The sequence below is a fragment of the Rhinolophus hipposideros genome (assembly GCF_964194185.1).
Source record: "Rhinolophus hipposideros genome assembly, chromosome: 1".
NCBI lineage: Eukaryota > Metazoa > Chordata > Mammalia > Chiroptera > Rhinolophidae > Rhinolophus > Rhinolophus hipposideros.
In genome coordinates, this window is record NC_138047.1 from 40,108,454 (window position 1) to 40,134,581 (window position 26,128).

General features: G+C 35.1%; 1 protein-coding gene across 14 annotated transcripts in view; it reads right to left on the reverse strand.

Annotated features, from left to right (window-relative positions):
- Positions 1 to 26,128, reverse strand: part of CLOCK (clock circadian regulator) — a 125,214-nt gene that overhangs the window by 83,692 nt on the left and 15,394 nt on the right. For 9 of the 14 annotated variants that reach the window (XM_081054369.1, XM_081054378.1, XM_081054384.1 and 6 more), the window contains one exon: positions 13,376 to 13,476. The exons of 4 other annotated variants lie outside the window; for them this stretch is intronic. The gene's annotated coding sequence lies outside the window, so the exon portion shown is untranslated. Of the gene's footprint in view, positions 1 to 13,375; positions 13,477 to 18,293; positions 18,482 to 26,128 lie in introns of those variants that run through there. One more of the 14 variants, XM_081054377.1, reaches the window with a different exon arrangement.

Genomic DNA, 26,128 nt, shown 5'->3' on the forward strand with positions numbered 1-26,128 from the left:
GCATCATCTATCCAAGCTGTTCTTGTCTTTCTCTGTCCCATAAACTTCTGTTAAGCACAATACCTGACATTAAAAAAAGATATTTTGGCCTCAAAGAGCTCTTAAAACTTTCGAAGGTAAGAATAAAAACTTCTGATTAAGAAGTTCACCTGAGAGAAAATGCAATGAAAACAGTGATAATAAATACTGATGAGAGTTACAAACTAATTTACCCAGGTAAAAAGCTTATGGTCAAACACTTTATATAATTTACCTACCACTATTTAGAATTCAAGTACTGGGAAGCATCTTGAATTACAATTCAAGATCTGTAATTTTACCAATATCAGAGAAATAAGAAATTAGTACATTTTATCAATCACTTGTGTGTGTATTAGACATTTTGTATGATTTTAAAGAGTTGAAAGAACCCTTACCTCTCACAAATCCATGTCATATTTTCATGTAAAAGTAACATACACTTAAGTTAATTCAGTTTTTATATTTTCTTGAACATTTATTGAGATTTTTGTTTTTTAATTGGGGAATATTGGGGAACTGTGTGTTTTTCCAGGACACATCAGCTCCAAGTCAAGTCATTGTTTTCAATCTAGTTGGGGGGGGGGGGTGCAGCTCACTGGTACATGTGGGAATTGAACCAGCGACATTGGTGTTATAAGCACTGCACTCTAACCAACTGAGCCAACCAACTGCCCCCGAGAAAGATTTTTATTAACTTTTGCCAAAAGAATACGGGACATAGTAAATCCACATTTTTTTCACCTGGAAAATTTTTCATATCTGCTCAGTTTTTCATTCCTACATAGACTTATTAGTTATAAATTAATTTGGCAGAAACACACTGAAAATTCTACTGTAAATGATATACTTAACAAAATTATCACTAAATCTTTTGTAAACCTCACACTAACAACTGAATATTTTTTCTTATTATTAATTTCCACTGAGACCAGTCTTATTCTAATATAAGTAATATTCAACCATGGATACATAAATCCCATGAAAGAAGCAGTTCCCTCTGAAGGGATGCATTTATGTTTAGTAATTGTTTATAATAAACAAAATTAATAATATATTTATGCTGTACTCATAATCTAGAAGAAAATTTTTTCTTTAACACTTAGACCATTATTTATGGTTAATAAACATTTTAAATTTCAATTCATATTCATATTTTTGATGCCCAGAAGCATTTAATTGATGGAAAAAAAACCTGCCAATCCAGAATCTCATATCCAGACAAAATATTCTTTAGGAAACAGAGGAAAATTAAAATAGCCACAGATGAAGGAAAACTAACAGAATCTGTCACCAGTAGACCTATACTAAAAGAACGGCTATAGGAAGTTCTTCAAACAAAAAGGAAATGATAAAAGGAATACTGGAACATAAGGAAGAATGGAAAGAATAAGAATATGGGTAAATACAACAGACTTCCCGTCTCTTTTTAAGTGCTATATACTATTTTTTGATGGTTTAAGCAAAAATTATGACACTGTAATATGGTTCTCAATAAATGCAGAGGAAATATAAAAGGCAATTATGTTAGAAAGGGGGGGTAAAAGGACTTAATCAATAGGCTGTATTAAGTTATATATACAAAATATAATACCAAGAGAATCCACAAAAGAGCTATTCAAAAAGATAAAATCAAAACAGGATGAAATCCTAAAAAATGTTCAACTAACCTACACGCTTCTTTTCCCCTCTCCTACTACAACTGAAAAAGCAGGTAAAGCACAAGATACTCACTCTATCCTCAGGCAGGACAAGTGTTGCTCAAGTTTGAACACACTGATGAGTCACATACTCTAGGGGTAGAATTTTCAAAGCACTGAAAATATCAGCTTAGACATTACTCTTATACATTACTGGTGGGAGTATAAACAAGCTTATGGAAAACAGTATATCAATAACCTAACAAAATTACAAATGTTCTTACCTTTTGATCCAGCAATACAGTGGGTTATAACCAGCATTTAAAAAATGAAACAGGATAGGAAAAAAAAGTCAGAAAACAAGACACCTACAAATGGTAAGGGTATTTCCTGAAACTGCTGTTTCAGATTATGTGTTGGTAAGTGTGTACATGTGTACCGGGTCACAACATAAAGTCTATTTCTTACTACAAGTATAGTCAAAGAAGTTTGGAAGCCATTGTTTCAGCTTAAAAAAACAGCCTGAGGCAAAGGGACAAGCTGACACTTTGGGAAGGGAGAGTTCAATTCTAACATGTGAACAAGTGAAAATGAAGTTAAGCATATAAGGAGACAAAGCAAACACAAGGTAGTATATTATCAAGCTACACACAGTCAGGGGAGGCCGGATGGCTCAGAATGGTAGAGCCTGTGCTCTTACCAAGGTTGCCAGTTTGACTACACATGGGATGGTAGGTTGCGCCCCCAACTATACTGAAAACGGCGACTGGACTTGGAGCTGAGCTGCGCCCTCCACAACTGAGACTGAAGAAAAACAACTTGACTTGGAGCTGACGGGCCCTGGGAAAAACACACTATCCCTCAATAAAGTTCTGGAATGTGGGGAGAAGAAAAAGGGAATTTATCGGAAAGGAGCAAAGAAGAGAGACAAGAGATCCAGCAAAATTTGTTCCACAGGGTGTTAATTCCTAAAAAAGAATTCCAAACATTTTCTGTTTTCCTTAATGACACTATTTTCTTGGCTTACTTTTTAAAGTAAATTTTAAATTCTATGTTTATATAATGTTCACATTATATTTGTACGGGACAATGCTGATCTATTGCCTGCAGTGCTGCTATTATTCTCTCTGCAGTCATCTGCCATTCTGTCAGAGATGTGAAACATCTTCTGCTGTCATTTTTCTTCTCTTTGCCATCATGAGCAGAAATGAACATTTCTGAATTCTCAACTATGTTCAATGAAAACTAAGAGCAACCTACAAAGACAGTATCTCCAGGCTTCTTTTATAACTTCTTGAAAGATAATGTAATAACTTAAACAACACACAAAAAAAGTAAAAACTGAAAAAATGATGCAATAGTGATGATTTTTTTCCATATTCTATCACCCTTCTAAATGATTCCATCATTCTTCTATTTTCATATTATCTTTTTAGGACAGATGGAAATAATTGATGAGTCATGATGAAACAGCACAGTGTTAAAAGGTAAACGAATATAATTAAGTCAAGACAGAATGAGTTCTATTCAACTCTTAAAAAGTGAATTTTGCTTTCTCCTTTGGAAGACCTCAAAGAAAGGACATCATGAAAAACTAGTCCTTACAAATAGAAACACTCAAAAAAATACTAAAGTCTAACATTAAATCCAATGGACTGTATACTAAGGTTAATCAAAATTTGGTTACGGGGAAATGAAAAATCCTTTTTCTTGCCTGTCCCATCAAACTATATTTCAAGTTGGCCAGAGAGACCTAATGGGTGATGGCTAGTTCTTCAAAGAATTTCAGCTAATAATAACAAAAGAAGTTAACACAAATAGATGGGCAACAATCATCAACAGATTTTTAAACCATTAGCAGAAAAAGTGATAGTGAATGTCACACTGGATCATACTGTCATCAATAGAATGCACTAATCAATCTCAGCATCTCCAAAAGTGAGTCCTGATGTAATGAAATATGTAGAAGATAGTACTACTTATAAAATGTTCTTCTTTAAAAAGAGTCAAACTGGAATCTATGAAACCTTTAGATCATATTCTTAACAGCAGCAATGTCACATCCAAGGGATGAAAAAATCTTAAATAGTATAAACTGTTTCTCACCCTCCAAACCATAATGCTATATGGGTCCCTGGGCCTCAGGGGGCAGACAGTAAAGGGGAAAAAAAAGGTCTAAAAACGTCCATTAAGGGAGCAAAAATGGGAAGGAAAAAAAAAAGGTTGCAAAATACTTAGTGCTTTAGATCAAATTTCCAGTTTACATTAACACAGGAAAGAAATTAAGTAAAATTACATCAGGAGGAAGCAATCAGAGAAATCCAGGATGTGAAATATTCTACAAAACTGACCCAGTTTGTTCAGCATGGAGATGAAAAGAAAAATGGAAAACGCTGTGGGGGCTTGTCAACTGTTTTAAATTTCAAACAGACCCGGAGCCTTTAGTTTTAAAAATAAGGCATGTTTGCAGATGAATGATATGTGGAATATGCTTCAAAATAATATTAGGAGTGTGTGTAAGTGGGTAAAGGTATAGATGAAACAAGATAGATCCTGAGTTAGTAGTTTTTCAAGCTGGGTAATGGGTAGATGGGAGTTCATTATTCTATTCTGATTACTGTTGTATGTGTTTTAAATATTCCATTAAAATGTTATTTTGAGGAAGACTTTGCTTTCTTAAGAAATTAGGGTGGACTATAACGCACAGTTTGCGCAAACATTGTCTATCAAGGCGATCTACAAACTGATGTCATTCCTATTCCTAAGAAACTGTATTCTTAAAAAGAATAGTACTCAAGAACTAATCAACTGGGACGTATGTACCTTATTTGAATGCTGATTCCAACACACCAACAATAAAAAGGCATCATATGGTATTAAGAAATTACCGTTAATTTGGTTAGATGGGGTAATGATATTGAGGTTATGTAAGAAAATATCCCTTCTTTTTAAAGAAACATATAGAAGTATTTGGGAGTGAAATGACTTTCATTCCTTTTTTGGAAAAAAAAAAAAAAAAAAGCCTGGAAAGAGAAGATGATGACAAACACCTGTTTGCCTCTCTTCCCTTTGGAAAGCCTACTGGTAAGACAGCACAGAAGTACAAAAAGGAATAAATCTACAAAAAATGAAAATGTGAAAGAAGTTATGAAGAGATGAAATTACAGTACATTCTGGAGAACAGAGAGCAGATCCAAGTGTATCAACAGGATAAACAGAACTAAGAAAAGCAAAGCCCAAAATTAACACATAAAATCCCCAGTGGAAGGACGACAGTTAGTCATCCTGAGGCTCTAGGCTCTGAGCTAGCAGGTAAACAGGCTGAAAACAGGCAATTTAGAAAAAAGCTTCATCTGTCCCTTTTCTGCACCATTTCCCTGGCTAAGCAACGTTCAGTGTCACCCTTAGGCCTCAAACTGCAATACATTTTTCTAAAAAAGAAATCTAACAAGCTGCTCAGACAGAAACTAGCTCTTTTGGCATGGATGTTAGTATCCACACAGCCCATGTCAATATGACAATTAAAAAGCTCCTGAGACTAACAACAGGTTCCCCAATCTTATGCTCCAAAACTAAACTTGCCAGCAAACAAGATGCTCCATTTACGAGGTATAATCAAACAATACAATGAATGTTTAAATTTTAAAAAATTATTATAGTAAAAGACACATTGCCATTAATCCCCATCAGGATACTCTCCGTCGCTTCAAATACACTTATCCCATCATTCTTGCCACTTTCTGAAGCAGTTCTGGAAGCCCTCCTTCATGAGTGTCTTTTGTTGTGCTGTCGTTGCTGCCTCAATGTCCTGAATCATTTTGACTTTAGGGAAGAGACAGAAGTCTGTCGGTGCCAGATCTGGTGGATAAGGTGGATGACGACGCGCCGTAATGTTTTCATTTGACAGAAATTGCTGTACCAGAAGCCATGTGTGACACGGAGCGTTGTCATGATGGAGGATGATTTACAGCACACTTTAAAACACATCTTTTCTCAACTGTAGCTCATACCCAACTGTACCAAAAAAGTTGAAACTTATCACACACTGTTACTAAGGTTTGACGCGCCACTTCCCATATTAAAGATCCCCACCTTTCTGTTGGACGGCACTCAGCAGCAGTATTCATTATATTTTGTGATCACAACAGAAAGGCTCTATGTCACACATCGCTTCTGGTACAGAAATTTCTAAAAACATTACAGTGTCCTCATCTAACTTATTCACCAGATCTGGCAGCATGTGACTTCTGGCTCTTCCCCAAAGTCAAAATGATTCAGGACATCGAGGCAGCCACAATACTGCACCTAAAGACACTACTCACGAACGAGGACTTCCAGAACTGCTTTAGAAAGTGGCAAGCAAGATGGGATAAGGGTATTCAAAGCAAGGAGAAGTATTTTGATGGGGATTAATTGCAATGCGTCTTTTACTATAATAAATTTTTTTATTTAAACATTCACCATGTTTTGATCACACCTTGTATGCACAAAGAATTACCAGGTTTTTCAATGAGGTGGCAATTAGAAAACAAATCCATCTGTACAAAAAGAATGGAAACACAGCAGCTACTTAAAATAATCAACATAATCCTTTAGCAATAAACATGAACCTAAAATAAGAATTCCCAAACAGTCAAGGAAAAAACAGCAGCTAGAAAAAAAAACAAAATAAGTAAGTAGATCAACTAACCCCAGAAGAATCAGAAGATTATTCAGGGTACAAAAGAAAAATCAAAAACAAAGCAAAATATTCTCAAGACACATCTGAAGAAACTGCATTCAATAGAAAAAAAAAATGTACATTTAACATACAATACAGATTTCACTACACCAGGAATGGTTATAAATGCTTCATACATATGAACTCCTTTACCCACAAAATAATCATCCTCATTATAGACATTCGGAAAAAGACAGGAACATATGCCGTATTTTGCCATGTATAATGTGGTCCCACATTTCTGGCCCAATTGTTCAGGAAAAAAAAAAACCTTTCATTTTAATTTAAATTTTTATTTGTTTACATTAAGATACTTGTTTCTTGCATTATAAAGGAATTTCAGCAGTTGGTTTTTAACATATTATGGCACAAAAAATTTTATGTAACAAATAATTACAAAACACGTGAACAGATACAAAGTACAAGAAACTTCACGTACTGGTAACAAATTTACGATATTTATGCATCATAGAAGGCCAAGAACTCTGTCATTTCAAATTCGTCTTAAATTCAACAAATCCGATTATCGTATTCCAGGGTATTACTTTCCACATGGATATCATTACTGATTTCTGGATTTACACTTTTAATTCATAAGCATAAATGAAATAATTAAAAACATTTATATAAATACAGAATTATTATTTTTTTTATTAGTTTCAGGTGCACAAGACAAAGTAATACTTAGACGTTTATCATTTATATCCCTCAATGACAAAAATTCTCTGTGTGGACCCCATCCCCCCCATCCACTATCCCTCTGACATCACACAGAGCCATTACATTTCCACTGTCTCTATTCCTAATGCTGTACTCCGCTTCTTGTAAGCATATACATACATATATATACATATATATATAAAATTATAGTTGGCATTCATTATTGTTCAGCTTCAGGTGTACAGTGCAGTGTACTACTCATGTATAATGTTCATCCTTATTTTTCTCTCACAAATTTGTCAAAAATGTGTACATTATACATGGCAAAATATAGTAGCTGAAAGAATCTATCAGAATACAGAAAAAGCAAAGACAGAAAACACAAGAGAAGAGATAAAAGGACATAAGGCATCAATCCAGAAAGCCAACATTTGCTGGTGAGCATTCCAAAATGGGGGAACATAAAAAAAGAAAAAAAGGAAGAAATAATACCAAATAAATCATAAAAGAACATTTCCCATACAGGAAGGAAAACACATTTTCAACTGAAAAGGCCTACCAACTCCAGAGAGTCCAGAGAGAATGACAAAAATAAGTTATAACTACACACATAAGTATAAAATTCCAGAACTCCAAGGATAAAGAGATTCAAGATTACAAAGAGAGAGGGAAAGGGTCATTTACGAAGTACCAAGACTCAAGAGTGGCATCACACTTCTTACCATCCTGATCAAACTGAATAGAGCAAACCCTTAAGTTTTGAGGGAAATTTAATTAGAATCTAAATTTCTATACCCAGGCAAGCTATCAAGCCATTATGAGCCAGGCCAAAGCCATTTTCAGATAGGCAAAACATTCACATCTTAAGTACCCTGAATACTTAATTTAGAATACATTCCAGCAAAAAGAGGGAGAATGCAATAAAAGAGGAAAATGTGGGATATAAGAAACAGTCAATGTAACACAGAATTACAGTGCAGGAGTATCTCTGAATGACAAATATACAGCAGGCTTCCAACTCATCAAGACTGAAGAAGGAAGGAAAAGAGCTCTGAGAGCGAAAACAAGGGAGTCCATCTAACAGATACTATGATTCAAGCAGGAAACATCTGAGGATATGGTGAAGGTACATTTTTCTCTATCAAAGTAAAAATGCAATCACAGACTTGTGGGAGTGTGAACAATATTAGGCAAACTAATCAGAATATAAAGTTAGAATATAAAGCAAAGCAGTGGCATAATTTTGAAAAACTTATGAACTGCAAAGATAACCAATCTTACATTGATATCAAATATTTTGTTTTTTTGAGTTCCATTAGCATCATGACTTTGGACCCACAGAGTAGGAAATAACCCTAGCTCAATAATTAACTGCAGTTTATTATGTTCAACTTTTAAAAATCAACCTACTGACAAACCTGAATGTCTTAATTCTCATTACAAAACAAAACATAAATGTTATCAATCTGGTCAAATACAAAAGAAAAGGTAGGAATAGAAGTGAAGGAGTAGAACAGAAAAGATGGAGAAACGAATAAAGGTCCTATCCTTATCTTACACAGCAGGGTCTAAAATATAATCTCAAAGAAATTTAAATATTTTATTTACAGTTGCCAAGGTACTAATAAAAGAACTAAATATAAGTTTTGAACTTTGAAACGAAGACAGAAGACAGGAGATTAAGGACAGCATAAGTAAGCTAAATCCTCATATCTTTCTTAGCAAGGAGGCAAGAAAATAATTTGAAGTTAATTAATTGAGAAATGTAAGCAGATTCCAACAAAGAAAAGTCTAGAACCAGATGGCTTCACAGGAAAATTCTCCAAAGCATTTAATGAAGAATTAACACTAATCCTCTTCAAACTCCTCCAAGAAATTAAATGGGAGGGAACATTCCAAACCCATTCTATGAGGTGAACATTACCCTGATACTAAAATCAGAAAAAGACACAATGAGAAAACTATAGACCAATATCCCTGATGAATACTGATGCAAAAATCCTCAACAAAATACTAACAAACCAAATTCAATAGCACATTAAAAAAATTATGTACCATGATCAAGTAGTATTTATACCTGGAATGCAAGGATGGTTCAACATATGAAAATTAATGTAATACACCACTTTAACAGACTAAAGAGGAAAAACAGATGCAGAAAAAGCACTGACAAAATTAAACAACCTTTCACATTAAAAACACTCAACAAACTAGAAACAGAAGAAAATCACCTCAACCTAATAAAAGCCATATGAAATATCCACAGCTAACATCATACTCAACAATGAAAAACTGAAAGCTTTTCCTCCAAGACTATGAATAATACAGCAAGAATGCCCACTATCATCACTTCTATTCAACGTACTGCTGGAAGTCCTAGCTAGAGCAATTAGGCAAGAAAAAGAAATAAAAGGAATCCAAATAGGGAGGGAAGTAAAAAATTACATCTGTTTGCAGATGACACAGTCATATATAGAAAACCGTAAAAATACCACATCCACAAAAAACTGTTAAAATAAGTGATTTTAGCAAAGTTGCACAATACAAAATCAACACACAAAAATCAGTTTTGTTTATATACACTAACAATGAACAACCCAAAAACAAAATTAAGAAAACAACTGCGTTTACAATAGCATCAAAAAGAATACTCAGAAATAAAATTAACCAAAGAGGTGGAAAATGTGTACACTGTAAACTACAAACCACAGCTCAAAGAAATCAAAGATACAAGTAAATGAAAAGATAACGCCATTTGTGTTATTAGAAGCCTTAGTAATGTTAAAATGTCCATATTATCCAAAGTAATTTATAGATTCAATGCAATCCCTATAAAAATCCCGCTGGCATTTTTTGCAGAAATGGAAAAAAACATCCTAAAATTCATATGGAATGTCAAGGGACTCTGAGCAGCCAAAAAATATCTTTAAAGAGAACAGAACTGGAGGAGTCACACTTCCTGATTTCAAAATATACTACAAAGCAACAGTAATCAAAACTGCGGTCTTGGCATAAGGACAGGTATAGAATACCAATGAAACAGAATGAAGAGCCTAGAAATAACCCCTCATGAACATGGCCAAATGATTTTCAACAAGGATGACAAGACTACACAATGGGAAAATCACAGTCTCTTCAACAAATTGTACTGGGAAAACTGCATAGAATGAAGCTGGACCCTTACCTTCCACGATATGCAAAAATTAATTCAACGTGAATTAAAGACCAAAACATAAGATCTAAAACTATAAAACTCCTAGAATAAAACAGGAGAACGGTTTCAGGACATTGGATGTGGCAATACTTTTTTTTTTTTTTTTTTGTGGCAATAATTTCTTGGATATGACATTAAAAGTGTAGGCAACAAAAGCAAAAATAGACAAGTGAAACTATAAACTAAAAAGCTTCTGCACATCAAAATAAATAATCAACAGAATAAAAAGGCAAACAGCAAAATGGGATAAGATATTTGCAAAGTATCTCATAAAGGGTTAACATTCAGAATATATAAGGAACTTCAACAACTCAACAACTAAAAACAAATAACCCAATTCAAAAATGGACAAAGGACTTACACATTTTTCCAAAGAAGATAAACAAATGGCCAACAGGTATATAAAAAGGCACTCAATACCCCTAATCATAAGAAAAATTCAAATCAAAACTACAATGAGATATTACCTCAAACCCATTAGGATGGACACTGTTAGAAAATAACAGGAGTTAGACTATGGAGAAATTGGAATACTTGTTGACTGTTGGTGGGAATGTAAAATGGTGCAGCCATTATAGAAAACTGTATGGAGCTTTCTCAAAATATTAAAAACAGGAATACGATATGGTTCAGCAATCACACTTCCAGGTATATATTCAAAAAAATTCAAAGCAGGATATTGAAAAGATATCTGCACCCTCATGTGTGTTGCAGCATTACTCAGAAGAGCCAAGAGGTGAAAGCAACCCAAATATCCACTGAAAGGAAATGGATAAAAAAAAAATGTGGTATATATAAACAATCGAATATTATACAGCCTTAAAAAAGGAAACAATGGATAAAAAAATGAGGTATATCAATCGAATGGTAAACAATAGAATTAATGTGGTAAACAATTGAATATTATACAGCCTTAAAAAAAGAAACCATGTCACATGCTATAAAATGGATGAAAACTCAAGGACATTACGATAAACAAAATAAGCTTCAGGGTAAATACTGCATGATTCCATTTACATGAGATACCCAGAGTACTCAAAAATTATAGAAACAGGAAATAGAAAGAGCTAGAAGCAGAAGGGAGAATTAGCGTTTCATGGGTAGAGTTTCAGTTTTGCAAGATGAAAAAGTTCTAGAGATCTGTTGCATAACAATGTGAACATACTTAACACTACTGAACAGTACACTTAAAAATGATTAAGATGGCATTTAATGTTATGTTTTTCTAACAATTTTTTAAAATGAAAAGCAGATACATGTTATTTATAATAATAGGAATAAATTATTCCCAATTTTATAATGGGAATAAATAACAAAAAAACCTGCAAACACGGTTAAAGTGATTTCTTATGGCTAGTGGCTGCCAGTGCTCAGCAGTTATGGAGCACTTCCATCATCAGAGAGTTCTATTAAGACAGTAATGGTACAGAGAAATCCTAATGCAATAAACCTACAAAATTAATAAAAGTTAAAAACCAAAAACCCTGCCCACCTTGCAAATTATCATTTGTTCTCTACCGCTGTTTTCTATTTGTCATATTCCTTGCTATTCCTTTGTTGCTATACTGTGTTATTGAATGTAAAGCCCATTTTGTCTGAAGTTTCCTTCCATTTCCTAATATACATTTTATTCTGAATCATTTGTCTTCTGCATGTTACATTTCTGTTCATTTGTTTTGGCAGACAGAAGTTTTACTTAGGGACTGTGCCAATTTTTTGTGCTTATTTTAATTTCACATCTTTTTTTAATGGGAACTTACATTAGTTTCCTAGTGTTTCCAAAACAAAGGAACACAAACCAAGTGCCTTGAAACAACTAGTCATTCTCTAAAAGCTGAGGTACGAGTCCTTGTATACCCAATTTGTTGAGATGTTATCATGAAAGGATGTTTGTGAAATGTTTTTTTCTGAATCTAATCAATAATAATCACCTAATTTTTATCTTTCATTCTATTAATGTGGTGTTGATGTCACATTTATTGATTTGTATATGTTGAACCACTCATGCAGCCCAGGATACATCCTACTTAACCATGGTATGTAACCCTGTTAGTGAGCTGAATTGTTTGCTAGTATTTTGTTAATTCTTGCCATCTATATTCATCAGGAATATTGGCCTGCAGTTTTCTTGTAGTATATTAATATGGCTTTGATATTAGCATAATGCCGGTCTCATAAAATGAGTTTGGGAGTGTTACTTCCCCTCCAATTTTTTTGGGAGGGCTGAAGGAGGACTGGTGTTAATTATTCTTTAAATGTCTGGTAGAACACACCAGTGAAACCATCTGGTCTTGGGCTTTTCTTTGTTGGGAGATTTCTGATTAGTTTCAGTCTCCCTACCTATTATTGGTCTGTTTAAATTTTCTAGTTCTTCATGATTTAGTCTTGGTAAGTTGTACATTTCTAGAAATTTATCCATTTCTTCTAGGTTAAGCAATTTGTTGGCATAAAATTGTTCATAGTTTCTTATGATCCTTTGTATTTCTGTTGTCAGTTGTAATGTCTCCTCTTTCATTTTTGATTTTATGTATTTGAGACTTTTTTCCTTAGTCTAGCTTTTAAAGGTCTGTCAATTGTATCTTCCAAAAATCCAGCTGGTAGTTCCACTGACCTTTTATATTGTTTCCCTGCTCTCCATTTCATTTATTTCTGCTTTGTTCCCTCCTTCCTTCTGCTAACTTTGGGCTTAGTATGTCCTTTTTCTAGTTCCTTGAGGTGTAGTTAGGTTGTTTATCTTAACTTTTATTTTTTGTTGTTGTTTCAATTCAGGTCTTTATTTTTCTTTGGTTGTAGTTTTATTTTTTATTGAGATATTATTAACTTACAACATACGTACATTTAACATGTACAGTATGATTAGATACTTGTACATATTGCAAAATAATTACTACAGCAAGGAGTTAATAGCTCTGTCCTCTTACGTAATATTTTGTGTATGTGGTGATAAGATCTACTCTGTTAACTTTCAAGTATATAATATAGTATTGCTAATTATAATTGCCATGCTGTGCATTTGACTCCCAGATCTTGTAGCTGAGTTTGTATCCTTTGACCAACATCTCCCCATTTTCCCCAGCCCCCATCCCTAGCAACCATCGTTCTATTCTATTTCTATGGACTCACCTTCTTTGAAAGTCATCTTTTGTATTAGGTTTAGGGCTTCCAAATGGCCTGCAGAAACCTGCCTGGATAAAGAAGCTTGAAAGTGATGACTTTCCCTTTGTCTTAAAAAAAGAAAAGAAAAAAGTTTCACAATTACAATTGACATTCAATACTATATTAATTTCAGGGGTACAGAATAGTTAGACATGTATATAACTTACGAATTGATCCCAGTAAGTCTAGTACCCATCTGACACCATACAGTTATTACAACATTACTGACTATATTTCCTATGTTGTACTTTACAATCCAGTGACTATTCTGTAACTGCCAATTTGTACTTAATCCCTTGAATCTTTCTTTTTTCTTAATCTAGGCATTTATCACTATAAACTTCCCTCCTAAAATAGCTTTTGCTGCATCCCATGTGTTTTGGTATATTGTGTTTCCATTTTTGATGGTTTTAAGGTATTTTCTAATTTCCCTTTTGATTTCTTCTTTATCCAACTGATAGTTCAGGAGTGTATTCTTTGAAACTTCCACACATTTGTCAACTTTCCAGTTTTCCTCCTGTTACTGATTTTTGGTATCACAGCTGTTACTGATTTGTAGTATCATATTATTGAGGCTGGAAAAGATACTTGGTATGATTTCAATCTTCTTATATTTACTAAGACTTGTTTTGTGACCTAACATGATCTATCCTGAAGAGTGTTCTGTGTGTGCTTAGAAAGAATGTGTATTCTGCTGCTGTGGGGCAGAATGTTTGTATATGTCTGCTAGGTCAATTTAGTCTAAAGTATATTTCATGTCCAGTGTGTCCTAACTGATTTTCCATCTACATGACCTATCCATTGTTGAAAGTGGAGAACTGAATTCCCCTACTATTACTGTGATTAACAAAAATTATCTTTCATAGAAGAAAAATATTATTACTACTATTACTACCTTAAGGTCTGTTAGTTTTTTTTGTTTGTTTGTTTTGTCTGTTAGTTTTTGCTTAATATATTCAGATGTTTCAATGTTGGGTGCGTCTATATTCACAGTTGTTATATCCTCTTGATGAATTGGCCCCTTTTTATTATACAATGACCTTCTTTGTTTCTTGTAACAGTTTTCGAATTAAAGTCTATTTTACAGCTACCCCTACACTCTTTGGTTTGCATGTGCATGGAATAGCTTTTACAATCCCGTCAGTTTGAGCCTACATGTGTCCTTAAAGATGAAGTGAGTCTCTTGTAGACAGCATACAGTTGGGTCTTTTTTTTTAGTCCAGACAACCACTCTATGCCTTTTAATTGGAAAATTTAATCCACTAACATTTAAGTAATTATTGACAGGTAAGAACTTACTAATGCCATTTTACTAACTGTTTTGTGGCTATTTTGTACTCCCCTGTTCCTTTCTTCCTCTTTTGCTGTCTTTCTAAATTGATTATTTTTGTAGTGGTATGCTTTGATTCCTATCTTCTTTATCTTTTATGTATCTACTGAAGATTTTGATTGTGGCTACCATGAGGCTTATGTAAAACATCTTATAGATACAACAGTCTATCTTAAACTAACAACTTAGATCATATACAGAAACTCTACTCTTTTACTCTCCTTCCCAGGTTTTTTGTTTGTTTTATATCATAATTTAATTCTTTTGATATGGTATATCCATTAACAAATTATTGTAGGTATAGTTATTTTTAATACTTGCCCTTCAAATCTTTACACTACAGTTAAGTGATTAATACACCACCATACAACAGTATTAGAATACTCTAAATTTGATTATATATTTACCTTTAAGAATATGTTCATATTTTCATGTTTTTGTGTTACTAATCAGCATCCTTTCATTTTGGTTTGAGGAACTCTTTTCAGCACTTTTTATAAAGCAGGCCTAGTTGTAATGAACTCTCTTAGCTTTTGTTTGGGAAAGTCTCGTTCATTCCTGAAAAACAACTTTGCTGGGTAAAGTATCCTTGGTTCGCAGTTGTTTTTTCTTTCAGCACATTTAATAGATATCATCCCTCTTTCTCCTAGCCTGCAAAGTTTCTGCTGAGAAATCTGCTGATAACTGTCTGAGGGCACCCTTATATGAGGATTTTTTTTCTCTTGCTGCTTTTTAAATGTTGTGTTTGATTTTATTTTTATTTTTTATTGGGGAATATTGAGGAACAGTGTTGTTTTTCCAGCACCCATTAGCTCCAAGTCAAGTCACTGTTTTCAGTCTAGTTGTGGAGAGCTCAGCTCACTGGCCCATGTGGGAATCAAACCAACAGCCTTGGTGTTATGAGCACTGTGCTCTAACCAACTGAGGCAACTGGCCACCCGTTGTGTTTGATTTTAAAGTTTTATTACAATAGTCTAGAAGAAGGTAATTTTCAATTGAAATTTTGGAGTGACCTATTAACTTCATGAACTTGGATATTCAAATCTCTCTCCAGATTTGGGAAGTTCTCAACCATTATATCTTTAAATTAGCATTCTGCTCCTTTCTTCTTCACTTCTCCTTCTGGGACTCCAATAATGAGTAGGCTGTTTCTTTCAATGGTATCCAATAATTCACACAGAATTTTTCACACTTTTCTCATTCTTTTCTTTTTGTGTTTTAGATGATTTTCTGTTACCTGTTTTCTTATTCACTAATTCTTTCTTCTGGTTGGTCGAGTCTACAGTTGAAGTTCTATTAAAATCTTCAGTTCAGTCACTGTATTCTTCAACTCTAGGATTTCTGTTTTTGTTTTCCTTAATGGTTTCTATTTCTTTGTTGGAACTTCTCATTTTGTTCTTTGTAGTTCACTGAATTTCTTTAAGATTATTATGACTTCTTTGGCAGAGTTCATAGACCTCTGTTTCTTTCGAATAACTCATTCAAGTTTTGTTAGTTTCCTTTGGTGCTGTCATATCCCCCTGATTATTCATGGTCCTGTGGCCTTGTGTTAGTGTCTACACATTTGAGGAAAAGAAGCACCTCTTCTAATCTTTACGACATGTTCCAGCAGGCAAAGTTCTTCACCAGTCAGCCTGTTCAGGGATTCTGAGTGGGCCATCAGGTAGTGTCTGCAGGTGTTTGCTACTAGAACCACTGGGCAGACAGGTCTGGTGCCTGGGTCAGCAGGTGGGCAGGCCCGGTGCTTGCATAATCAGGGGTCATCCCAGGAGCTGGCCTGATGCTAGGGTAAGCCTGGAATCATTGGCCATGGGAGTTGGCCTGTAATCTGGGGTTTTGAGGGCTGGTTTGGCATGAACATAGGCTGGGAGCCTGGATCCATAGGGGCTGGTCTGGTGCTGGGGTGGGCCAGGAGCCTGGGTCCACAGGAGCTGGTCTGAGGTTTAGGTCCACAGGGGCCAACCTGAACATGGCATGGATCGAGGACCTGGGTCACAGTAGTCAGCCTCGTTCTGGGCCCAGAAGGAAGTTCAGATTCACAGGCACTGATTGGGAGCTGGGGGCTATAGGAGCTGTCCAGGGTCATGGGAGCCAGTGGTGCTGGGATGTGCCAGGAGCCTGGAGCCATGGGAGCCAGCGGGCACTGAGGTGAGCAAGGGAACTAGGTTTGCAGAGCCTTCTGGGAGCCTGGTGCTAAAGGAGTTTGCTAGCACCAGGATGGGCCGGGATTCACAGAAGCCCATCAAGAGCATGGGGCCACTGAGGCTGGCAGGCACTGGGGTGATAATGGGGTCTAGTTTTGCAGGAGCAAACGTGATGTTTTGACAGAAGAGGAGCATTAGAAATTCTTACGTTGCCATTTTGCTCTAATGATGAAATCTTATATATTTTGATTAATATGTATCAACTGCTCATCTTTAATAATTAAGAATTTTAGAGACTTAAGTTTTGAACATATGGTTTAAATTTTATTGCTTAAATAAAATGTGTATGACCAACTAAAGTCACAGCATTAATTTTTGTAAGTGGTTAATTGACAGTATAAGTGAGAATTCCCAATTGGTACAAATTAGAGTATATTACACTTCCATTTATAGTTTAGTATTCCAGTGGTGTGAAAGTTAATCTCAAATTCCTTAAGGAGTTTAGTTTCTAACTGGAGTATATAAAACTAAAGCATAGTTGTGGTTCTTTTAGTTGTGTATATATAGGAAGATAAACTCCCAGACTATTATTATATACAATGTGTTAAAATATTTGTTAAATATATGAATACATACGAGGTCTGACAATAGTTTGCAGACTTGTTCCAACTATGTTGCTAATCTATTTTTGATATCAGAAGGATTATTCATTATTAATTTGTACCAACTGGACAAACAGTTAACCAAGTTTACTACTTGGAAGTGCTGAAAAGGCTGCATGAAAAAGTTAAGACGACCTGAACTTTTCACCAACAATTCATGGTTCTTGAATCACAACAATGCACCAGCTCACATGGCACTGTCTGTGAGGGAGTTTTAGCCAGTACTGTATTGGAACACCCTCCCTACTCACCTGATCTGGTTCCCAATGACTTCTTTCTTTAGCTGAAGATAAAGGAAATATTGAAAGGAAGACATTTTGATGAATTTCTGGACATCAAGAGTAATACGATGACAGCTCTGATGGCCATTCCAGAAAAAGAGTTCCAAAATTGCTTTGAAGGGTGGACTAGGCACTGATGTCAGTGCATAGCTTCCCAAGGGGAGTACTTCGAAGGTGACAGTAGTGATATTCAGCAATGAGGTGTGCAGCACTTTTTCTAGGATGAGTTCATGAACTTAATTGTCTGACCTTGTACATGCATAAATATAAATATTGATATGTATCAATAGTTTCTGCATTTAGTTATGTTCAAACACTAATTATTGAGTATACTGAGGCACTATTTTGGGTACCAGGCTCATATCACTGAACAAATAAATGAAAGTCCCTACCATTAGAAACTCATAACTTAAGTTAGGAAGATATATTTTCATTTTTATTCTTATAACAGCTACAAAAAGTACTCACTAGTAACATCTTTAGGAAATCCAAAATCTCAGGGCTTTTCAACAAAGAGTAGCAAAGGAGTCCTAAGAACTAGAAATGCCCTCTTCTAATCATGTACAGGCATATGGCTTGATGACATAGAATAAGTACTTGTTTCAGGTTGGGTATTCTTCCAATGGTACTTCATCACTCTTGCTGCATAATGTAAACTATAATTATTAAAGTAATTATTTTAGTGCTGGTAATAATATAGCACAACCTAAGTTAAGGCGCAAACAAATTTAAAGAGCATTTCATTACAAATGAAATTTTTAAAAATATGCATGTTTTAGGACAGTCAAGTAAGAAATTATCAAGGACTGATGGAAAAGCAAAGTTTTAGAATATATCTAAACAAGTATCCAATCTCCTACAACTTTAGCGGACACTTTGCAACTGATTTAAGAATAAACATAAAGATCTTTAATCATTAAAATGATTTAAATTACATTCCAAGGCAGAAAAATGTACTGATTATTTCTAAAATATTTAAATTTTAAATGTTGAAAGACATATTTGGAAACTAAGATCATTATAAAAACAAATTAGTAAAACATATACTCTGAATATTCCACTTAATTGGGGATTTAGTTTTGGTCTTTTTGAGGAGTGCTGTGTAATGCTATTCCCCTAACCTAAGTGTTTAGATTTAATCTTTTACGTTTAATTTTCTTATTCATGTGTAAAGCTTACCTGAATCATCAGTCTACAATACATTGACAGTTTCAGAGTGCCAAGCTGTAAAAACTGGCTTGGCCAGTCTATTTGGGAAACTGGAAAAGAAGTATTGCATTCATTCAACAAATGATATTGTATACTAGTCTACATATATGCTTTCAAGTAATATTCTCAGATTACAGGGCAAAAACCTCCTATTGCAGAATCACTATGTGAGAGAGGAAGTATAGATAAGGGTCATCTATACTTCCTCTCTCACATAGTGTTTCTGCAATAGGAGATAATAATATTTCTGAAAATAGATAATAATTACAGCAAGAAGTTGTGAATAATGCAATATAAAGTGACATCTTAATTAACTAGTACCTTCATTACATAAACAGTAAATTTTCATATATTTATTTATCATGTCCTTGTACTCTATAAATTCCAAGAGAAATTGCCTTTTAAATATATCGTTAAGTCCTTAGGGGCTGTGAGTACAGGTTTTGATTTTTATTTCCTGGGCCACTATAAGGGCCCATTTGTTGTTTGAAAATGTTTATTCAGATTAAAATCTTAAGGTGCTCTCGATACCTTATGTGAATCTTTTATTGACTACTTAAATCAAATTAAGTATTTTTGTCAATTAAAGATTAGTAGTATATGCCAAACATCACAGAGAACTGCTTGCTATCCTCATTTAGAAGTCGAAGAGAAAGACCGGGTCTTATTTTAATTTTTGCTCCAAAAGACGCATTGGAGCTGACTGTCTGGCTAGGTCTTATTTTCAGGGAAACACGGTACGAGGCTAGTAAGACTGAGAAACTGAATTTTAAACTGGTAGCTAGTGGCTACCATATTAGATGGGCAGCTCTGAATTATTTCTACCTTTAGGAATGTACTAAAGGTTTTCTTTATTATCTAGTTTTACAATCAATTTTTGTATATGTTCTGTAAGTGCTTGGAAAGAAGATATTGTCACTACTTGCAAAGTAGGTTTCAGTTTACCCATCAAATTTTACTTATTAATTGGGATATTTAGCTGTTCCATAGCTTTAATTTTTTGTTCATTTGCGACACTATAAGAGAGAGCCATTAAACTGTTCTACCAGTAAGGTTTTTCTGAAGAAGTCTCCAGTATCGTTTTTGCCTTTTGAATATTAAGGCTTCATTATCTTATACAAATATTTGCTATTCATTCATTGCAAATTATAACCTTTACAGTCATAAAGTGCCCATGTTTTTGTCTCATTTAATTCTATCTTCTCTTTATATTTTACCTATAGTTGTTATTTTAATAAGGTTTTCATTTTCGTACTAGTAGATGCTCTTATAATCATATCCACATATAAGAAACTTATTAGTCTTCCATACCTTCACATGCTACCTATCAGTTCTCTATTATAGACTATGTTAAAAAATGTTTATTTTTCCTCCTCCCTTTCTTATCACTAGATTTCAACCAAAAACATGATCTTTCTAACTACTTACCTTTCTACTACTAGGTATACTTCTGTTACAATAGTTGTTGATTTTAAGTGCTACTGACTCCTAGTTATTACATAGGAGGCAATTGGCATACTTGGCACACTCATTCAAGTGCCCCCTTCTTTCCCCTTTCCTTCTGAAATTTTAGTTGTTTCATTATTAAGGTATATAGCAGACTAAGGTCTGCTCAAAATATTGACTTCTCAATGAAGACTTCCCTGTCCACTCAGTTTAAAATTGTAAACCCCATCTTCCCCATCTCCACACTCATATACTCCAAACCCCTACACTCTAATTTGTTTTTCTCCATAATACTAATGACTAGTACTAAGATATCTTTGACTCATTAGTTGCTCAACTGGCTTCCCCCAGTTGGAATGTAAACTCAAGGGCAGAGCTTTATGCCTACTGTATTCAATGATGTAAAACATTAGCAACTAGTACAGTGCCTGGCACGTGGTAGATGCTCAGTAAGTACTTGCTGAATGAACAGGACAAAATCCTCCACTAAAAGTATATTCAAAAACAGAAAAATTAAGGCCTAAATGAATACAGAGGTTTACTGTGTTTGCGGATCAAGACTCAGTATTATTAAGACATCTAATTCTCCCTAAAATGATCTGTATGTTCAATAAACCACAATCCCAGTATCCATTTTTATATAAAGTGACAAATAAGTTTTTAAATTTATACGTAGTAAAGGGAACCTTAAAAAGCCAAAACAATTTTGAAAAAGACGCACAAAATTGGAGAACTTCTATTACCAGATTTAAAGTTACAGTGATCAAGCCACTAAAGTACTGATGTAAGGATAGACATATAGTTCATTATATAAATTAGAAAGTTCAAAAGAACACTCATATTGCTAACAGATTTTTGACAAAAGTGACAAGGTAATTCAGTAAAGAAAGGATAATCTTTTTGCAACAAATGATGCTGAAATAAGTATACCAAATAACTTTATACCATATATAAAAATTAATTTAAAATTAATGACAAATGTAAATATAAAAACTAAAACTATGAAACTTCTGTACTAAAACAAAAGAGAAAATCTTTGAGGTAGGAAAAACATTTCCTAGGACACAAAAAATACAAAGTGTGAAAGAACTGATAAACTGGATTTCATCAAAATTAAAAACTTCTCTTTAATTTTTAAAGACATGATTAATAAAATAAAAAGGGAAGCCATAGATTAGGAGGTAATTTTCACAATTCTAATATCTGATATAGGCCTCGTATTAGAATATATGAAAGAAAAAAAACAAAACTTCTATACCTCAATAAGCAAAATATCCAATTTCTTTAATAGGCAAAAGATTTGAGCAGATACTTCATAAAAGAAAATATACAAATGACCAATAAGCACATGAAAATATGCTCAATATCATTAATCATTAGGGAAACGCATATTAATGTTACAATGAGATATACCATTACACACCCATTATAATGGAATTTGAAAACAATGACAATAACAAGTGTTGACAAGAATGTAGAGCAACTGAAAATTTTCATACATTGTTGAAGGGAATGTAAAGTGTTACAGCCACTTTAGAAAACTTTGTCAGTCTTATAAAGTTAAACATATACAAATTACCACACAACCCAGAAATTCCATTCCTACCGTGTTTCCCCGAAAATAAGACCTAGCCGGACAATCAGCTCTAATGTGTCTTTTGGAACAAAAATTAATATAAGACCCAGTCTTATGTTATAGTAAAATATTATATGATATTACATTATATTATAGTAAAATAAAACCAGGTCTAGGTCTTATTTTGGGGGAAACAGGGTAAGTGTTTGCCCAAGTGAAATGAACTCATGTCCACAAATGTTTAGCAGTTTTGTTCATAACAGGCAGAAACCTGGAACAATCCAACTGATAGTTATAAATAAATTATGCCATATTTCATACAATGGGATAGTATTTGGCCACAGAGACACACCACTGACATAGATGAGTCAAAAGCATTATATTAAATGCAAGCCAGACCCAGAAGAACACACACTGTATGGTCCCATTTATTTCGTTGTAGAAAAGGCAATGCTGTATTAACAGAAAACAAATTAGTGGTTGTGACAGTGTTTATAAGAAAGTATACACTTGTCAAAATTCAATCTGTATACTTACATTGGGTGAACTTTAACAAATATAAATTACACCTCAATAAATCCGATTTTTAAAAATTTTTTTTTTTCAATTGGGGAACAGGGTTTTTTTCTAGGGCCCATCAGCTCCAAGTCAAGTTGTTGTCCTTCAATCTAGTTGTGGAGGGCGCAGCTCAGCTCCAAGTCCAGTCGCTGCTTTCAATTTTAGTTGCAGGAAGCACAGCCCACCATCCCACATGGAAATTGAACAGGCAACCCTGTTGTTGACAGCTAGCACTCTAACCAACTGAGCCATCTGGCCGGCCCTAAGTCTTATTTTTTAAAAGTACACTAGGTCAGGCAGCTAGTTGGCTCAGTGGGTAGAGTGCAATGCTTATAACACCAATGTCTCCGGTTTGGTTCCCACATGGCCCAGTGAGAAACGATGACTTGAGCTTGGAGCTGAGACAGCAGTGGGTCGCCGGTTGGCTCAGTGGTTGGAGCGCAGTGCTCATAACACCAAGGTCACCAGTTCAATTCCCACATGGGACAGTGAGCTGCACCCCCACAACTAAACTGAAAAAATGACTTGACATGGAGCTGATAGGTCCGGGAAAACACACTGTTCAACAACATTCGTAAAGTAAAAGTAGAAGTAAAATAAAAGTAAAATAAAATAAAACACTAGATCTAACTAAAAAGTATAAAAGTATACTAGGTATACTAAAATCCAACTACCTAAAATATAAGAGAAAAATACTTAAGATGAGATAGCTCATGAAAATTGAGTATTCTGCACAGCTTTTAAAACTAGGGAATCATCCACATCCAGGTAAGACGGAATAGTTAGCAGCAGACAAATACTCTTGCTGAGAACTAAAAAAGCTAAATAAATTACAAAAATCATATTTGTAAAGGCAGCAGAGATATGAAGAAGCATGGGGAACAAGAAGGTCTAAAATTATGAAGGGGAAATCTATTTTAAAGGTGTTTAGATGATCTACGGCTATCTTTTCCCTGGGGGTGTAAAGTGTTACTGGAGGCTGAAAATTGAAACGTGGACTTGCTGCTAGGCATTGCTGCTAAGAACTGAGAAGCCAGGAGAGCTTATGTTGTTCACACAGAGCAGGAGAAACAAAACTGGGAGACTGCAGTGACCTCATGCTCAAGGCTAATATCTCTCACAGGACATTTGCTTAATTTTAAAACTGTGCAGGGTAAGAGGCTAAATAATTAATTGAAAAACTTTGTAAAGCAAAGTGAAATTACCCACCTTTGGCTTTGCTAAGGAGACAAAGATCATCAAGCTCTGAATTGAAAGTCCTAGAAAACCACACCCTACAAATAAGGAAAGTAAGAGGAAGAGCACCACCAAACTACTAAAACTGCACCCAGCCTCCATATAAATTAAGGTGACTGGCTCCCTATTCTATCTCCCTTAAAAAAGGTGAACCCTCTTTGGCAGAACATACATGGCAATGCTTGCTTTGTTTTCTTTTTTTAATTCACAATAACTGGCATTCAATCAAAAACTACAAAACATAAACTATCAAAAACTACAAAGCATAAACTAAACAATCAACCAACTTGACCTAATTGACATTTATAGAACACTCCACCCAACAACAACAGAATACACGTTCTTTTCAAGTGCGTATAAAACATTTACCAAGATAGACCATATTCTGGGCCATAAAACAAGTCACAATAAATTTAAAAGGTTCCAAATCATATAAAGTATGTTCTTCTTTCATCACAACAGGATTGACTTAAAAATAAGAGAAAGATCACTGGGAAATCCTCAGATAATTTTAACTAAGTAACACACTTCTAAATAATCTATAGGCCAAAGAAGACATCAACAAGGAAAGTATTTTGAACTGGATGAAAATGACACAGTGAATGCTGTGTCACGTCACAGTGAATGCTGCTGCCACGTACCATCCAACGGAAAGGCAGGGATCTTCAATACGTAAAGCGGCACTCCAAACCTTAGTAACAGTGTGTGACAAGTTTCAATCTGTTCGGTGCAGTCAGTCAGGTGTGAGCTATGGTTGAGAGAAGGTGTGTTTTAAAGCGTGCCATAAATCATCCTCCATCATGACAATGCTGTGTGTCACACATCACTTCTGGTATATGACAATTTCTGTCAAATAAAAACATTACGGTGTGTCCTCATCCACCTTATTCACAGGATCTGGCACCATGAGACTTCTGGCTCTTCCCCAAAGTCAAAATGACCATGAAAGGTAAATGTTTTGAATCAATTCAGCACATCAAGGCAGCCACAACAACGCACTAAAGACACTAACAAAAGAGGACTTCCAGAACTGCTTCAAAAAGTGGCAAGAATGGGATAAGTGTGTTTGAAGTGAGCAGTAGTATTTTCAGGGGGTTTCATGGCAATGTGTCTTTTGTAATCACTTTTTTTATTTAAACATTCACCATATGTTTTGATGACAACTCATATATATAAATTTGTGAGCGGTACAAACAAGAAAACGAAAAGCACACCCGTATTAGAGGGAGGAAAAAAAAAATCACACCTACCTCAGCTTCTGCCTTAAGAAAACATAAAAAGAAAAACGAAACTCAAAGTTAAAAAACAAGGAAATATAGATAGAGCACAAATAAGGAAATAAAAAACAAGAAAACTAGAGTAAATCTGTTTAACCAAAAGCCAATTCTTTGAGAACCTTAATAAAGTTAACCTCTAGTTAGACTCATCAGGAAAAAAAGATACAAATTATCAATAGTAGGAATGATATCGAATCTCTACAGATTATAGATATTAGATTCACTACCAATTCTAAAGCAATTTAGAGAACAAGAGAACATTATAAATTTTACTAATAAATTCAATAATTTAGATGAAGTGGAAGAGTTCCTTGAAAAATGTAGCAGAGATGACGTCATCAAAATGGCAGCATGAGGTGAGCCTCTGTAAAGCTCCCCTGGAATTTACAACTAATCAAACACCAACTCCACAGGGGACTCCCTGCACAGCAGACAGGCAAGACAAAGAGGCCCACTGCTGAGCTCACCTAAAGGTGGGCGAGTCGCACGAGTGGGGGAGAAGGGAAGGGAGAGGTGCGGAGACGGAGCTGTGCGGGCGCAGGACGCAGACCTAGCTCAGTGCTCGGAGCCCGCTGCTCCCGGAACTACCGCAACTGCGGGAGAGGGAAGGACTCGGACTGCTAGGGCTCCGCTTATGGCCAAAAGGACTGAGGGAGCAGCATATAACACGGCTGAACCCAACGCTCACGGCAGAGACCTCCGAGAAAAGACTGAGGGAAGAAGGCTGAAAACGGTGGTTTAAGCCCTCACTGCTGAACAGAAAATGGAAGACTTAAGCACTGAAACTAGCTGCCCTCTCCCTACCCTCCCTGAGCTCACCCCACGCCCACCTGCCCAGTGCTAGAGGCGGAACAGTAGCATTGTCAATCAAAGGAACAGAATATATGCTGTTCTGAAAACTGTAGACCACAGACACAGATTCGCATCCCAGCTGGTTCCGGCAAGGAGGAGAGAGCTGTGGAGGCAGGACCAGATGTGGTGGTAGTTGCCGCCATTGCTCT